At 36.6% G+C, this 19,550-nt stretch overlaps 1 pseudogene; it reads right to left on the reverse strand.

Annotated features, from left to right (window-relative positions):
• Positions 1-18,194, reverse strand: part of LOC120178830 — a 32,827-nt pseudogene extending 14,633 nt beyond the window's left edge.
• Between the last annotated feature and the right edge of the window lie 1,356 nt (positions 18,195-19,550).

Consider the following 19,550-nt stretch of genomic DNA (forward strand, 5'->3'; position numbering starts at 1 on the left):
AGTGAATATGTGTTTATTCTGAAATTTAAATTTTTTATGTTAGTTGTTCGTTTTATGGTGTCCACCTTAAAATTTTATTTGTGTATGCGCATTAGAAAAAATTATGTTATTAATACACGTATACCTATCATAAAAATATTTCTGAATATGTTACTTAACTTGAGAGAGAGAGAGAGATGAGGCAGTTCCAGTTATTATATCACAGTTTTAAATGTCCCATCCCCTCTATAATGGCTCACAGGCAAACATTCATTTCATTGGGGGAGAATACTATACACTTTCCTTGCATAAAACTAATAGCTTCTTCTCATACTTCCATATAATCTTTTCAACTTCTCAAAACTTTATAATATTTAGAGAAGAAAGTTCTCTGCTTTTTTCAAGTCAATTTTACATTTCAATTTGGGTTCTTTTTTCTTTGGGTTTAGTTTCACAAAAACTGATTCTAAGGAAGTTTCTATGACTTCTATATCATATGTCTCTCTTCTGCTCCCTTTAGTTGTTGAACTTTGCTTAGAATTCATAATTTAGTAAATTGTTTATTTGGTCACCCACTTAGTTTCTATCTTAGTCATCTAATTATTGTTTTTTTCAAAAGCATAATTAACATTATGTTTTGGTTCTATTTTAGTAATATGTCATTAAAAAATTAACAAAAATATTAGCGTGTCGTCTTAGGGTAATGTCACGTTATTATTGAAAAATAATTAAAAAATGCTACATCATTATCACAATTAATTTACTAATGACGGATGATTAAAATAGAATCAAAATATAATATTAGATATGATTTTGATAATAATAATAATAATTATCTAAGCAATACAAAAATTAAATAATAGGTGAGTGATAAAAAAATTAAGTAGTTTACTCTTTAAAATTATATATGTCAATAACCCACATTGGCACACTGTATGTATGTGAAGTTCCAACTAAAGATACAGTTTGGATATATTAAAACCATAACCTACATCCCTAGGCTGAAACTCTAATAATAGTAGTATTTCTAGATGTGAGAAATTGCCTCAGCTTCAACATGTTTCAACTTTTCATTGTTGGGTAATTAAAATTGATTGAAAAGAGAGAAGAAAATGGTTTGGCTTTGTCCCATAGTAGTTTTCATAGATTTGCTCTCCTATTTATATTAACTCAGTGGAGTAAGTAGAGTGCATATGAGGATTGTTTGGTAAGAAGTGGAACTGTTGCAAATAAATAAACTGTGAAACATAATTTTCTTTATTCGTGTTAAGTTCAAAAAAAAAAAAGTTTATATGAATACGACCCTTCTAATTTAATTTATTTCATTCGGCTTAAGTTAAGATAACAGATAAAATGTTAGCAATTATAACCAAGGAAGCATATGGTAGGTTTCAAGCTCATCAATTCCATGACGGAAATGGAATGGGAAAGGGAAACCAGCGTGATGGGCAGGCATAACAGTTGCAGAACATAGTAAAGTAGAAGAGTGAAAGCAATTGCATATCAAATTAATGCAGAAGGAAAATTATATTGAATCTTATAGCATTATAACAGGAGAGCAGGTACAGAAGAAACAAGAGCATTAACACTAGCCTTTTCCCTTGTCTTCCCCTTTTTTCTCATCATTCTCTAGACCATTGCTAAAGCTGCAGTGCCCTATAAAACCCTCATTTAAACCTCTCTCACTGAAAAGGCTAAAGTCAATGCTCTCCCATTCACTGTAATAAATAATAATACAAAGAAAGAAGAGAAAAAGCTGGTAACATGAAAAATTGCACAAAACTTCCCTAGTTGTGAAGAGGATTAGGACCCGTATGAACTATCCTCTTATCATCTTCATTCCCAGAAAACTGAGATAAGCTTGATGGAGCATGAAAAGAAGCAGTGTCCAAAAACTGGGCGTTCCTTGGAGGATGAAACGTACTACTAGTGCTGGTGCTGGAGCTGGCTTCTTCATTATGAACAGCACAATGGGAACTAAACTGAGAACAAATCAAGATAATACACATCAAGAAAACTACATCTCTAACTCCACTAAATCTTCCAGTGCCGCCTGTAAGAATTTTCATTGCAGCTGATGCATAAAAGGACCAAATAGGATAATGCTGAGTTGCTGTATACAGTGTAAAAAGAAGAAGGGAGTTTTGAGTTAGTACTCTCTCTAAATCTATGGAATATGAGAGGAAAAGAAAAGGTCCTTACCTTATTGGAGTGGTCACAGGATCTTGACCCTTGATTCCTGGCAACTTCTTATTTTTCCCTTCTGAAATCTTTGGACTTTGCACCTTTTTTACTCTCCCACTGCTCGAATTTTATTTGCATATGTTTTCTAGTTTTGGTTTGTGATGGTTTGTTACATGGTGTATGTACTATTTTTTGGTTTCTTTTTTTACACTCAAATGTTGCTGGGAGAGGGTGTTGTGAGAAGACAGTCCAGTCTTAATAGCCGTTTTCTACGGGAATACAATTTTATATTGCTATTTGATGCACCATTGCCCTTGGGTAAAACAACACTTGACTCTCCTAATCTTTCTATATGTACCACTGTTACTGTATTAATGAATTAATTGAATTGCGTGTCCTACAAATACCCTTCCTTCGTATTTCTATATACTGCACCTAAAATGGTCTAATTATCTTTTAGATTGAAGCAGTTCTTATATATTATGATTTATAGTTGATCTAAATCCCGAGAGACATGTCTAATAGAATATATAACGTTATCACTTATAAATTTTGAGATTTTTCTTTTCTTTTTTCCATGAGAGAATAATGTCTTTCAAATTCCTCAATGTGTGATACATACATGTTTATGTCTATGATCTGTACTGACATTTTCAAACACAGCTCAAGGCCCAAAACTCTTTCACCTCTTGTATTCATTAGCCATAAAAATGGGTATTTATAAGCTTTAAATTAGCACATGAAAATATAAAACAAAGAATTTAAATGCGTAATAGGATTGGTGTAGCTCCATCCTTCAATAAAGAACAAACCTCAATGTTTAAAAATTTGAAGCAAACCTTTCGCCTTAGCTGACAGCCCTGGCCGTAGCCTGTATTTTTTGTTATCTTAAAGTTCATATTACTCCTGTTGCTGCGTATTAAACTTAATTTATAGCATGCCATCCTCACGTGCATGTGTGTAGGTATGTATATACAGAGAGAGAGGAGATATTAAACTACAAAATTACATAACGTCCATCTGAAATTGTCGGCTCTAATTACATTCCTAGAAAAGTTGTAAAAAAAAGAAGAGGAAAAAGACTGCAACATTTGTAGACAAGATTAAGCAAAAACCCTTGAAAAACTGCCGTGTTTGTAGGACATACACATGTTAGACAAATGTCTGAAACAGAACAGTGACTAAAAATGATTAAAGGATCGTATATCCAGCAAGAATTGCTGCTTACAAAACGAAATTCTAGGAATCTAAATGAGTTATACATGAAAAATAAGGACCCTGATTTCTGACAAAATGTACACCAATTTCCTTTCTGTCTAAACACTTCAAACTGCAACTAATTTACAAACAATAAAAGAAACAGGGCGTGAAAGAATACAATGTTGTTACACCAACAGCCTTATTAGATACAGCAGCTGTAACTGCAATCGTGAAACAATCTCTCTGGTTAATGATGGGATTACCTCGTAGAAAAATTGTCAATCTCCTGTTCTCTGTTATCATATACAAAAAGATGCAACTCCCCATCAACACAATCCCGGTGAAGTAATTAGATCAATAGATCAATGTTACCTCTTGAAAAAAAATAGAATCATCAAAGCTCCCAAAACCCGATTGTGTGCCCTCTTGCAACATGAAGAGGATAACAAAATTAAAAAGTCGGACTCAAAAAGCGGGGTCAACAGCAAGTTGTGCTCACTAAATAATACAGGTACAAGAAATGCTCATCAAAATCCCTCTCCAAGTTGATCACATTGCTGATGATGATCTTGAGGCAGCTGATTTGTTTGTACGGTACATGCAATCAGGGCATGGAAAAGTATATATCGAGTCACTTGGCCTTTTCAGTTCAAATCCCCGAGTCAAAATGAGACCGCATATTCAGCACTAGTCTCTTAAAAATTTTCCTCCTGGAATAGAAAGGAAAGTGAAGTGAATCCAGCAATTCTTAAAGCAACTGCAAGACTAGCAATTAAGATAGTTGTTTCAATATGTATTTCTTCATGCTCATCTAACTGCAAATATTTCCAATACTTGCAAACTTTAATAGTACTACTGCTAAGAATTTTCCTTTCTACACTACAGAAGCCATTAAACGTAGGAGAAACTAATCCCTATTTTGACCCAAATCTTCATAGTTATTACATATCTTTCAATCATTTGAACGCTTCTTTTTTCACCTGCTAAATCAATCATTTTGGTCCTTCAAATAAAAACAGGTAACTAAAAGTATAGACATTCAGAAATAAGATAAATGCATACCCAATATTAGGATTATCAAACAGTAATGCCAACTTCCGCTTGTCTGGTCGAATTGTTTTGGAGTGTCCTCCATTCAAGTATCTCCTGTGGCCCATCAGAAAATGAGGAAAATTCCCACCTTGAGGAGTCACGAATATGAAGGCAGACAGTATAATCTATGGCAGCCATCCTGGAAGAGAAGTTCTGAAAGCAGTAATCCAAGTTAAAGAGAAGTTCTGATAGTATACATACATATATATATATATGTATATATTGAAGAGGATGGTAAAATCTTATATATTCCAACCTTATATGATGCAAGTTCCTCCTCGGTCACCAGCATCTCTTTTGTTTGCAAGTTGGGAAACATTTCTGATAATGGGGCCATTGTTTTCTCAGCATTGTATATTTTTCCAGATGCCAAAAAGATATATGTATTGTTATCAAACCCCATTCCTCTAAGCATCTATCCAACCTGATAGGTGCAAGAAAACAGAGTTATAATTGATATGAGAAACAATACTGTGTTCGTACATATATTATCTCCTTGACAATAATTAACACAAGAACATCATAATCAAAACAGTAGCAACGTTTACCATGCCAACTTTATTAAGACCGAGCAACAGATAACTAAACCGTCAAATAGTCAAAGAAATTCCAAAAGGCAAGTCCAAAAGAAATAGTAAGTCATCTTTCTTAAGATTCCATTACTTCACTTCACTTTCCTTTCTATTCCAGGTGGAAAAATTTTAAGAGACAAGTGCTGAATATGCGGTCTCATTTTGACTCGGGGATTTGAGCTGAAAAGGCCAAGTGACTCGATATATACTTTTCCATGCCCTGATTGCATGTGCCATACAAACAAATCAGCTGCCTCAAGATCATCATCAGCAATGTGATCAACTTGGAGAGGGATTTTGATGAGCAGCAGAAGAATTCATAAAAGAGTTATCACATCCTGAGGTCAGTCCTTAAAAGATACAAGAATGTTGATTTAGTCACTATATTTGGGTAAATTGGGTCTCTACTATTTTGACTCAATTAGTACAAATTATAGATTCTGACCCGTAAAGGAACATAACGGCAAATAATAACTGAACCAAAAAAAGAATATCCATAATTACAATAAAATTAATTCTTTTTTTTTCAGGTAACACATGCAATATAAACTTATTGCAAAGCAGTCTAAAAATTCTAGTTTCATTTTGTGCTATATGATAATGAATAGAGAAATTTCATCATTTCATCAGGTAATATAAATATTTTGAAAGCCTCTGATATCATCAGCAAACAAGACAACAGATAATAAACTAGTCAAGAAAACCTATAAACACATTCATAAAGATGTTCTTTTACATACACTAATCTCTGAGTACCATCCCAATCTAACAACAATGATTCCTTTATGGATATCAATAATTAAATTATTAACTTGTAGAGATATCAATTGACAGCTACTTTAGCAAACAAAAAAAAGTTACACCAGCAATACCTCTAAAGGCGTAAGTGGACATTTCCCATTAATCCTGATTGCTCCAGGGCTTATAACTCGACCAGGTTTTGTAAATTTCCCTTTCCAGCCTCTTTCCCTTGCTTTTATCGTGTCTTCTTTTTCCTGCTCCACACCATCAAATATGCAACAAGAGAAGGCAACCATATCCTGCGCATTAAGATTGTTATATACTTCTTACAAAAAGGGAGACAAACTACTAGTTTTTAACAGTGGAAAAACCATGGCAACTAAGCTCCTCAAAACGAAGATGTACAGAAACATTCTTGCCCCCACTTTTTGCACTTAGCTCTTTCATTCTTGCAACCAAAGTTTCCCCAAGGTTTAGTATTGGACTTGAAAACCGTAAAGCTTCATAATTTGCCAAGCACCTGAGTCTTTGAACAGCTGGAGGAACATCAAATGATAAGCGATTTGCAAAAGGAGAAATCCTTATAATCCTGAGTCACTCGATCAGAAAGCAAGTTGCTTAAATTAAGACAACTATAAACAGTGCTTATTAATAGATAAAGACAATTAGAGAGAGTAAATTCGTGTAAATATGCCAATCTATTGGAATTCCTAAAATTAAGGATAAATTACTTACCTTATTCCAAGGAGTTCCCTTGTATAGTAGGATATAATATTAGTCTCTAATTCTCGTGGAGTTACTGATTTTTAGGGATTGTTTCCTTATTTATACTTAGACTACTCTATAAAGGTTGTAAACTATTTAGTAAAAAATAACAACCTTCTTTCTAAGTTTGTTCATGGCATCAGAGCTATAGGAATCATTCGATCTTGCTCCTTTCGTCTTTATCTTCTTGTCCCTCTCGTTAATCTTTCCTACCTCTCCGATTGAATCCATTTTCCATGGGTGACAATAAAACTCTATCCGAAACTGAGACCTCACAAATGACTCGGACTTTTAACCAAGGAACCTCTCAAGGTGACCTTAATTCCTCCCTCATAATCACCAATCATCATCTATATGGAAAAAATTTCCTGCAACGGTCCCAATCGGTCATTATGGTAATTCGTGGCCGTGGCAAATTAGGTTACATCAATGGAGAAATTTCTCGACCAGATCCGACTTACGCGACTTAGGAACTCAATAACTCGATCATAATGGCTTGGCTAATTAACTGAATGGAAGGCCATATAAGTCGCACCTATCTCTTCTTCAAAACTGCAGAAAACATGTGGGATGCAATAAAAAAAACTACTCGGATATGGGAAATGCTTCCCAAGTATTCAAGATCAAGCTGAAGTTAAAGGATATTCGACAATGAGCACCCTAAGTAACTCACCACTACAAAAATCTGAAAATTTTATGGCATGAATTGGATATGTACTATGAGGAAGAGTGGGGTGAAGGCGTGGAACACACCAAGTTTATGACTCATCTCAACAAAGAACACCTTTATGAGTTCCTAGCAGGACTGAATCGTGAGTTAGATGAGGTCCATGGACGAATTCTGGGCAGAACCACTCCAACAATCAGGGAAGCATTTGCAAAAGTTAAAAGAGAAGAAAAACGACGACTTGTCATGATGGGAGACCCAAAAGAACCTAAACCTGTGACAACAGTTGGTTACCGTCCTCCAGAAAATTCTGCCCTTATCTCTAAAAGTCCTCAGCCACAAAACTTGTGCTGGAAATGATTTTGGATCAAACAGACCACGGTGGAACCACTACAATCGTGCTGGTCATACAAGGGAAAAGTGCTTCAAACTCCATGGTTATCCTAGAAAAAACTAGAAGAAGAATAAGACTGCAATGTTGTCCACCAATACCTCCACTACTGCAAATGATGCTCTCGACGTTCACTTAACCAAAACCCAACTTGAGACACTCCATAAGTTGATTGGTACTTCTACGGCCAATGGTTCTCTAGCCACCCAAGGTATTACTCTCAACATTTCCTTTGAAACTAACAAATCCTCCTGGATACTCAATTCGAGTGCTTCCGATCACATGACAGGTAACCCCACTTTATTTCACAATTATACACCTTGTCATGACAAATCCCGAATTCGCATAGCTGATGGATCCATAGTTTTAAATAGCGGTCCGCGACCGCGATAGCGCCCGCGAAATAGCGGTAGCGCTGCCTTCCGATACACCCACAATAGCGCCCGCTATGGCTGCAATAGCGCCTACTATGGCCGCAATCGTGGTAAACGTAACATGACCGAAAACGCGACCGCGACTTGAATACCTGGATGGATCCTACAAAAGTAAAATTAGCAAAAAATTTCTCCCTTGATAAAGTCCTACATGTCTCAAAATTGTCCTGTAATTTACTTTCAATCAGTAAACTTACCAAGGATGAAAATGTTCTTGCTGAATTTTCTATAATTGGTTGTGTGGTACATGAACAGAAATCGGGGAGGATGATTGGCAATGCTAAAGTTGATGATGGACTCTGTTTGGAATAAAGACAGTACACAAGAAGGATTGACTCTATCTAATTCAAAAGAGGACACAATTATGTTATGGCACCATAGACTAGGACATCCAAACTTTTTGTATTTGAAGAAATATCTTCCATTGTTAGTTTGCAATAAAAGTGTGAGATCCTTGAAATGTGAAATTTTCCAATTATCCAAACACACCCGCGTACCATATCCATTAAAGCCTTATGTTCAGTCTTAACCTTTCTCGTTAATACACAGTGATCTATGGGGAGCCAGCCGTGTAAAGAATGTTACGGGGGCTAGATGATTTATAACTTTCATTGATGACAACACTAGAGTTTGTTGGGTATACCTCCTCAAAGAAAAATCTGAAACACTCAAAATCTTCCAAAACTTTCACTCAATGGTTCGAACCCAATTTAATTCTACCATACATACTCTCTGAACTGACAATGGAAGAGAATATTTCAACTATGTCCTAAGCCCTTACCTTTCTGGCCAAGTCATCATACATCAAAGTTCTTACCTCGACACACCTCAACAAAACGGGATATACGAAAGAAAAACTGACATCTTTTTTTTTTTTATAAGAATTGCAGGCCTCGTTAAAAACTCACTTCTTGATTAATAGGGCTTGTAGGGAAGCTCCTTAATCAGCAGAAGGAGGAAAAGAGTGCCTTAGGATTTTATTCATCATAATAAATTACACAAGATACAACAAGAGAAACCCCCTAACATAAACAGAAAACCGAAAAACAACCATAAACAAAAACACTAACTCAGCCTATTCCTTCTTTAACTAAGGCATTAACCTCTAAGTTGGCTGTCATGTTTACCCATTTAACAACACCTTCAAAGACATTAAGCCAATAAACAATATTTTTAAGCAAAAAAACATAAACATCTTAACATAATTCAACCTCCTTGATCCAATCCACAGCCACCTTGCTGTCAATCTCAATTATCAAACGGTCCTGGATCCGCTCTCGAAAATATGCATAGAACAACAACCCCTTTAGAATAGCTTTTAATTCCATCAAAGTCGGAGGCCCTAGACCAACAGATTCATTGAAAGAACCTAAGGTCCATCCTAAGGAATCTTTTAAAACTCCTCCTAACCCGCTTTTCTTCCAATCCCTTGTAGTAGCAGCATAAATATTTTATTTAGCAAAGCCCTTAGGAGGAGGAGACCAAGGAAAAATAGATACAATCTGATTAGTGTGGAGAGAACAAGAGTCCCCCAAGGAAGGGTCTGAAATAAGTGAGTCCTTAGGAATAGAAGCCTCTTAATGCTTTGCTAAAAACCAAGAAGCAAGCCTAAATCTTGCTAAGAAAAAATATTCTGCCTTATCTAACTTCCTCCCATCAAACACAACAAAATTCCTAATTTTCGAAGTGGTCCAAAGAACGACCCCTGGAATAAAAGGCCATATCGGTGTGTTAGTCTTCATAGCATCCCAAGCTAGAAGAAAGCTTTTAGCATCAACATGAAAAACAGAACTGATACTCCAAAAATTCATAAATTTATTCCAAAGAGACCACACCACCGAACACGAGAAAAACAAATGAGAGGGGGACTCATTCACCATCTTGCAAAGGGGACATAACACGTCTTCAATTCCCTGAACTCCTCTTTTAACTAGTTCTGTCTTAACCGCCAACTTCCCAATAACAACCTACCACAGAAATGTCTCCACTCTTGGAGGCAACAAACCCCTCCAAATAATCTTCTTCCAAAAATAGACCTCCTCCGATCCCAAAGAATCCGATGAACAAAGATTAACACCAGATCTTACAGTATACACCCCATCCCAGTACCTTTCCAAATCAACCGATCAAGAATTTCCATAGATAGGGAAAAATTCGAAATTACAGCCTCAAGTTAGACCACTGTTCGAGCTCCCAATCATTCAAATTCCTTTTAAACTTCACATCCCAAATCCATCCGAAAGAGCTATAATCCCCAAATTCAAATAATTTACCATTTTTATTTGAGGAAATGGAAAATAGTCTTGGGAAAATGATTAAAAGAGGATGATTCATAGCCCAAATATCTTGCCAGAACCGAATAGTTTTACCATCACCAACTTGATAACTGCACATGCTTCTGAACTTAGAGCCAAAATAGTCTTCTTTGAAATGATTATTTAGCACTGATCTCCAAATCCAGGATACTTTCGGAGGAATCTTACTGTCAAACATTAATACTGAAGAATCCAATCTATATTTAGCACAAACAACCTCCCTCCAAACTAAATCCCTATCTTTGGCAAACCTCCAAGACCATTTCCCTAAAAGAGTTATATTCATCAAGTTTAGATTCAGAACTCCTAAACCCCCTTCATTCTTGGATTTGCATACATTAGACCAACCCAGTGAATCTTTTTATTGCCGTTTCCCCCTCCCCATAGGAAATTGGACAAAATTGAGTTTAGGGTTATAAGAACTGAAGCTGGAATTTTAAACATAGACAAATAATATGTTGGGAGCGAACATAGAACCGCATTAATCAACACTAATCTCCCTGCAAAAGAAAGAGAGGTTGCCTTCCACCCAACTAGTTTATTGAAAAAATTATTAATAACTGGATCCCAAAGAGCTGTAGAATTTCTACTAGCACCTAGAGGAAGCCCTAGATATTCTTAAGGAAATCTACCAACTGAACAACCAATAGTCGTAGCCCACTCATGTAGTTCCTCATCATTCACATTAACACCAAACAATTTACTTTTCTTCAAATTCAGCTGTAAACCAGAAATCAGTTGAAACACTCAAAGCACCCTTTTTGACATTCAAAATTTGCATTTTCGAAGCACCACAAAATATGATCAAATCATCAGCAAACTGTAAATGGGATAAATTAACAGACCTCTGCTCCCTGCCCATAACCATTCCAGAAAATAAGCCCTGTGAAACAGTCCTACGGATCAATAAATTGAGAAGTTCCCCTACTAAATTAAACAACAATGGGGATAAAGAACAGCCCTGCCTAAGACCTTTTGCCATTGGGAATTCCTCAAAAGGAACTCCATTAACTAGAACCGAAACAGTAGCTGTGGTTACACACTTCCTAATCCATCCACTCCATCTGGAACCAAATCCCATTTTCTCCATTACTTTAAACAAAATAGACCAATCAACTTAATCGTAAGCTTTTTTGAAATCATTCTTGAAAACACAGCCCTTGAGTCCATTTTTCCTCCAAAAATTAACTCCTTCATTAGCAATTAGAGAACAGTCCAAAATTTGTCGACCTGGGATGAAGGCAAATTGTGTTGGACTAATAATGTCTGATATACAACTCCATCTCCTCGAAAGACACTTAGAGAGGATCTTATACAATCCACCTACTAAGCTAATAGGTTTAGTCATCTAGATCGCCAATGTTAGAACCCTTTGTAATGAGAGTAATAAAGGTATGATTAATACCATGTTCCCAATCTTTCCCCAAGTAGAAATTATGAAAGAACTTTATAATATCGTCCTTGAGGACATGCCAAAACCTTTTGAGGACATGTCCCGGAGCTTTAGTACTCTCACAAGACTTTAAAGTTTCCCAAATTTCCTCCTCTGTAAATTATTTCTCTAAACACAGACTCCGCTCCAATGAAATACTGGGAAAATTCAACCTTAATTCTTCCAAAGTCGAATGTTCATTAAAAGATTTCAAGAAGTGATATCTGACAGTGGGCTTAATAACTGGCGGGTCTTGGATAACATTTCCCCTGATATTCAGAGCATTCAAAGCATTCCTCCTCCTCCTAATTGAAGCACAATTATGGAAAAATCTGGTATTTCGGTCCCCATCTTCTACCCACTTCGATCTGGAATTCTGGAACCAAATCTGCTCCTCTATCTTATAAAATCTCCACAATTCTGTTCTTGATGAATACAACTCTGTTGTTTTTTCACTGTTAAAACCATCATGCACCTGTTGGATATCCACTTCTGACTTGTGGATCTTCGATTCTAAATCTGAAATACGAGCCCCTGGAAACTGATCTCTCTTGTCTACCCAATTTTTTATGGTTGTTTTGGTTTTTTTCATAATACTATAGATACTAGCTTTCCTCTGATATTTCTTACAATCTTGAATTGAAGAGCTGACCAAATCCTCAAAACCAACTTCATCCATCAGATAATTAAAAAGTTTAAAAGGTTTTTTACCCCAATTGACACCTCCATTCTCTAACAATATGCTTTATGATCTGATATAGACCTTGGCAGTAGTGATTGAACAATGTCAGGAAAGGCAGCCAAAAATTGACCATCAACCAAAAACTGGTCCAGTCTAACATAAGTAAGGGTATCTTGGTTATTGCACCAAGTAAATCTACCCTCATTCAAGGGTAGATCAATTAAACCCGTTTGAATATCATCATTGAATTCCTGTTTTGAGCTCTTCCAACCTTCTCTTGTTCATGTAGATAAACATTAAAATCTCCACCTACACAAATAGGATCACTCTGTCCACCTATGAACATACTTAACTCTTCAAAAAAACTATCTTTCTCCTCCTCCACTGAAAGGCCATAAACATTGATGAATCTACAACTGAAATTATTGGCACGAAATTTTCCTGATAAAGCAATGAATCTTCTACAAATATACTAATTTTCCAATTCGAAAATTTTATCATCCCAACAACTCAGCAAACCCCCTAATGAACCAACCGATGGAGATTCGATAACACCTTGAAAATGATTTAACCCATTTCTTCTAAGAAAAGATGTTGAAATCTTCTCCATTTTAGTTTCTTGCAGCCAAAGAAACTGAGGATGATATTTAGCAAGAAATCTCTCAACAGCCTCTGCTTTTCTTTTCTACCCAAGCCTCTAACATTCCATGAAACAATGCTTAACTGAATCTTCATCATTAAATAAACATCAATCTAAACCCCCATCAAGATCACCTTGATTGACTATATTCAAACCTTTCTCCAAGCTTATAATCTTTTCCAGAAAAGCCTCCTTCCCTTGCTTAAAGGAAACCCCAGTAGCTTACTTATTTCCCAAGTAGCTATAGCTTCCTCCATAAAATTCAAAAAAGCTGAAGAAGAAACTGTTGCAGTGCTTACCTGTTCCAATGCTTCCCTTATCAGATGTCTTTTAGCTCTTCTGATATCAAAACCAGAATTGAAGTTTGTGCTTTCTCCTATTGACAACCCTCCATCAACCTCCCTATCCACTCTCTGTTGAATAACTCGAGGTCTGATTTTCCCCCTCCTTAATGATTAATTCATCCTCTCTTTCAGGCATTAAATTCAAAACGCTCCCAAACCAGTATTTTTTGTCCCTAGACCTTCTATAAACCCTTTTAAAGTTGGTCATTCTTCTTCTCTCGAACGGTTCACTTTTTGTTAACAACGATCTTCTATTCCTGCACAGAGTTCTACCTCTAGAAAAACTTCCTGCAATATTAATCCTTGGCTCTAACAACAGTAACTCCGAATCATGAAGCCCTAATCCAGCCTGATCAAACTTCTCTGAATCTGACCTCTTCCCCTCTTCTTTATTATCATTTTCAGACATAACTGAATTCTGCTTATGAATCATTCTCCCAAACTTGTCAATTTTAATTGTTAGACCAGCTGGAATTATTTTTGAAACATTAAGCCCAAAATTCCTATCATCTTCTGATTGGGCCTATGATCCATCAGATGAAAATTTTGAATTTCTAAATCCCAACCCGGCAAACTCCCCCACTTTTATACTCCCAATATTTTGACTTTCTGACAGCCTACAATTAATGCCTTTCCTATCTAAGGAAAGTCTTGGAAGCTGTTGTTCCCCACCAACTCCCCCAGAACCAAGAAAAGCTCCTTTGTCAAACCAATTGTCAACTCTCAGCCTAATTTATTCTGCTGAACATGATGTATCATTCCCACTTTCTGACAGCACTTTGTCTTCTTCCTCTACCGTCATCATCTCTCCAAAATGTCCCCCACCGGAACCTTCCACCGGAGAATTACTGAAAAAAGAACTTGAAGACTCGCACGCTGATCCAACCTTGATACACACTTTAAATGCTCTTCTATATGATCCAAGAGTGATAACCTCCGGAACATCAAAAAGACTTGCCACCCTCAACAAAATTCTCGCCCTTGTGAGGTCTTCTTTTTTCCTAGTGGCATCATGTATGCCAACCACGATTCTTCTTCTCCCTGCTATTTGTTCGAAGAAAGAATCGTTCCAGCATAACAGAGGAACCCAATTAATTCCACCAGACAAAAGGCCATTGGGACTCCCTCTTCATTCAATAATGGTGTCAATCGATCAAACCATAGTTCTAATTCTTCTTTCCCTTTCAACCATATATCCAGCATCTCTTCAGGTGATTTAAAGACTGTAGCACAAGAATTCCATACATATCTCCATCTAGCAATATGGACTTCATAACCATCATTAAGTAAAGCCTTCTGAACTAACTCAATCTGAAATGAATGTTTAATAATCCCCGTTAATGACCTTTTAACCCATCTTGAGCTTTCAGAGGGAATATGCATTTCTAAAATATTTTTCTTCACTTTCCCCCTGTGAAGATCATCGGATGAAGTTGCCCTGTTCCCCATTGCACTTCTGTTTGACATCAAAGCATCTTTATAAGTTCTATCATCCCTAATGCTTTTGTTTAAGTCTTCTGCCTCTTTTGATTTTGATATTTCTGCAATATTCTGACTGAAAACCTTCTTTGATGAAATATTCTTCCCCACTATCCTTCAAGGAGCTTCCTTGTATCTTGCAGGACCAACTGTAATCTTCCTTCCATCTATCAGTACATCATTTAATGCATCCACTGCCCTCTTCAAACCTGCCTCACTCTTAAACTGAACAAAAACAAAGGTTGAAAATTTGTATTTTGGATTCCTAGTTTCTTTGGGAATGAAAACTCTCTCAACAGGCTCATGTTCTAAGAAAATTTCCCTTAAAGTGATTCGAGACACCCTCCTACTAAGATTGTCGATAAACACAGTCCAGATCTCATCTTAAGCCCTAATATTCACCATGGGTGTCCCAAAATACTTGTGGGGAGAGGCTATCCTCACTGCTTGCTACCTCATAAATCGTCTACCGTCAAAGGTATTAAATTTTCAAACACCTCTACATACACATCAAAAGGCCTTTCCCTTATTTCGTGTTCCCAACCTACCAACAAAAATATTCGATTGCAAACCTTTTGTCCACAATCATCAACCCAATCAATCCAAACTTGATCCTCGATCCCACACATGTTTCTTCATTGGCTATTCTCCCACAACAAGGCTATAAGTGTTATCACCAACCTTACATCGAATGTTTCTCTCTCAAGATGTCACTTTTTTTAAGGATGAACCATACTTTGCAGCATCTCATCTTCAGGGGGAGACTCTCAATAAAGATGAGACCCTTAATACCCTTCTTATTATACCTCATGATCCTACCTCTACTATCGCAAACAAACCCAACCCAACAACCATTGTAATTACAGATTTAGGGACTATTTCTCCTGTGCAGCAGCAATAAATTAGCATAATCAATCACACCACCGGAGAACAACCACCTGATCCAAGAAGGCAGCAAGAATAGGGCCCAGAACTTCAGGTATACTCTCGACGACTTTATTCTCCTGAAAATGAAACAACAGTGTTAATTTCTTTCCCAACCTAGGGCTGTTTTGAAACAGAAGTCTCACCTCCATCACCATCCATCTATCTTCCAATTGCAGTTCGAAAGGGAACAAGGAGATGCACTCAACACCCTATTTCTCGGTTTGTGTCCTATGGAAACTTATCTGAGTCTTATAAAGCCTTTGTGTCTAATGTCGATACTGTAGAAGTTCCGAAAAACATAGAAGCTTTTAAATCAACTGAGTGGAGGCAAGCTGTGATAGAAGAAATAAAGGCTCTCAAAGACAAAGAAACGTGGGAAGTCTCGGATTTACCAAGTGGGAAGAAGACAGTAGGATGCAAGTGGATCTTCACTACAAAATTTAAACCCGATGGTAGTATCGACCGATACAAGGCTCGGCTTATGGCTAAGGGCTTTACTCAAATCTATGGCCTTGACTACGACGAGACGTTTGCACCAGTTGCCAAGCTAAACACCATTCAAGTTCTCCAATCCCTAGTTGTCAACTTGGATTGGCCCTTGACGCAATTGGAAGTAAAAAAACGCTTTCCTCAATGGAGAATTAAATGAGGAAGTGTACATGGACTTCTCACCCGTGTTTGAAGAGAGCAAGGGCCAAGTGTGTAAGTTAAAGAAGTCCTTATATGGACTAAAGCAATCTCCAAGAGCGTGGTTCAACCGATTTCCCAAAGTTATGACAAGTAGAAGCTATATTCAAGGATAGGCTAACCACACCATGTTTTACAAACACTCGAAAAGTGGAAAATGTTGCATTCTCAATGTCTATGTGGACGATATAATATTAACAGGGGATATTCAAGCGAAATTGAAAGGCTAAAAGAGTTTTAGTGTTGAATTCAAACTTAAGGACTTGGGGAATCTTAGATACTTTCTTGGAATTGAGGTAGCAAGGTCTAAGTCAGGTATTTTCATCTCCCAAAGAAAGTATGTTCTCAATATGCTTTTTGAAGTTGGTTTGTTGGGCTGCAAACCAGCCGGAACTCCTATGGAATTCAATCTTAAATTGGGAACTGGTCATAATAGAGAAGAAATCGACAGGGGAGATATAAACGACTAGTAGGGAGACTTATCTACCCATCTCACACTCGTCCAGATATAGCTTTTGGTGTGAGTGTTATCAGCCAGTACATGCATGCTCCAAGGGAGAAACATTTGGAAGCTGCGTACATGATATTAAGGTATCTCAAAGGGACTCTAGGTAAAGGCCTGCACTTTAAGAAAATTGCCAACCGAAGTGTAGAAGTATACACTGATGCAGACTGGGCAAGTGTTGTTAATGACAAACGTTCTACAAGTGGTTACTGTAGATACGTTTGGCGTAATCTCGTAACATGGAGAAGTAAAAAATAGTTCGTTGTAGCACGCACCACTGCAGAGGCAGAGTATCGAGTAATATCTCATGGTATATGCGAAGGAATCTGGATACAACTACTAGGAGAACTAAAAGTGTCCTATACCGGACCTATAAAAATGCATTATGATAACTAGGCAGCTGTCAGCATGGCACATAATCATGTCCACCACGATCGCACCAAACATGTGGAAATTGATCGCCACTTCATGAAAGAAAAAATTAACTCGAGAGAGGTTTGTGTTACCTACCGACCTACGAGACAACAAGCTGCAGACTTATTGACCAAAAGCTTGAGCAGAAACATGTTTGAAGAAATTATTGGTAAGTTGAGTTTAAAAAATATCTACACTCCGGCTTGAGGGGGAGTGTTGGAATTCCTAAAATTAAGGATAAATTACTTACCTTATTCCTAAGAGTTCCCTTATACAGTAGGATCTAATCTTAGTCTCTAATTCTTAGGGATTGTTTCCTTATTTATACTTAGACTACTCTATAAAGGCTGTAAACTATTTAATAAAAAATAACAACCTTCTTTCTAAGTTTGTTCACGATCTATGCTGCATGCATAGAAAGAAAAGATAGTCCTTTTTTTCTTCATGCAATGTTACCGTAGCAATAATGCTTAGAATCACCATATGTCACTCAAGTAAACAAGCTAAACTTAAAATGTAACAATTATGCAACAAAAGTGTGAAAAGAGTTCAAACTCACTTTTCTTCAAGGAGCTTGGGTAGCACTACCTCCTTAAAATACTGAATGGACGACCATGCTTTAATTCTGAAGTTGTAAACATTGGTCAAATTGTGATCAAATCGTTCCATTATGTACTCAGCAATCTTATCAACAATCTGTACATCATTCTTCAAGGCACTGATGAAATAATCTTCATCATAAATATCTTTCAATTTGTTGGAAAAGTTGAAACTTATACGGACTTCAGTTGACATGATAACAAATTGATTGGTATAATCACAGTACATGATGTTTTATGTTTATAACGAACAAGTGTAATTCACGAAAAAAATCATGTGCAAACTAATAAATTGAGGTACTTGAACCAAGAAAATTTGAAATCAAATCTATTTATTGTTCAAGGAAATTTTCAAAAACTTTTATTGCTTCTCTTTAAATGTAACTAACAACATGACATGACAACTGAAAATAGATTATCGAAAACCTCGGATCTCTACATATGCTATGAAAATGGAAATTCGGGATTAGAAGTGTTGCATTAAGATAGGCAGCCACAACAACTGCATTGCATATCTGCAAAGTATAAAAAACAAAGCATGTAGAGATCATAAAATAGGTAAGTTTTATAAAATGGAGGTAAAACATAAATGCTTAATATAAAAATTTGAGAAATAAAACCAATCGATGTCCTCTGCTGATTTAAGCCTCCATTAGCTTCAACATATATGAAACCATTTGATTCAGTAAAGCCTAAAGTAGTTAACAAAACAGCCCAGTTTTAAACAAATGATGATAGTCAACAACCAAAAACCATCAGAAACCATCAGAATTGAGTAAAAAAAAAAACGGATAAAAAACAAGTTACTCACCTCATCAACAGAGGAATTATCGGCATTCATATCAATTTTAAGCTGCTCATAAAGTTGAGGACTCCAGTAAACGGAGCCGATGGCTAGTCGGTGTTTAATAATGGGAACAACATCAAAGGAAACGGTGCCCATGTAAAAAAGTATTCCAGAGATGTAAATGAGAGGAGCAAAGGGGAAAATCCCTTGTCGACGAAGAATAACCGAAAGAAGTAACCAAGCGAGACGATGGGCAATGGTTCGCCCCGGTTGGAACGGGCTGAACCGGCCGATTTCCTTCCGTGTAGGTACCTCGGTGAAAGTAGTGGTGATGACGGCGGTGATGGGGTGCTGTTACCGCTACTTGGAATCCTATTTTTCGCGTGCATTTGAAAAATAAGAAAACAAATAATCCTCCGTTATTTTTCAAAATAAAAAAGTCTTTCTTTAATGGCTACGTTATCTGGAAGACGAAAGCAGTTTTTTTCTCTCCTGTTGATGTTGGTAGGAGGAGAAAGAATAAAGAAAAGGAAAGAAAGAATAAAGAAAAGGAAAGAAAGAATAAAGAAAATGAAGGAAAGAGCAGAAGCCGAGTTTGGGACTTGGGAGTACCTTTAGTTCGAAATTAATTATTATTATTTCTACTTTTTATTTGTAAGAATTTTTTTCATGTTCTTCTTTATTTCCAATTTTAACTCAAAATTTATTTCTAGA

Source organism: Hibiscus syriacus, unplaced genomic scaffold, assembly GCF_006381635.1.
Source record: "Hibiscus syriacus cultivar Baekdansim isolate YM2019G1 unplaced genomic scaffold, ASM638163v2 tig00112383_pilon, whole genome shotgun sequence".
NCBI lineage: Eukaryota > Viridiplantae > Streptophyta > Magnoliopsida > Malvales > Malvaceae > Hibiscus > Hibiscus syriacus.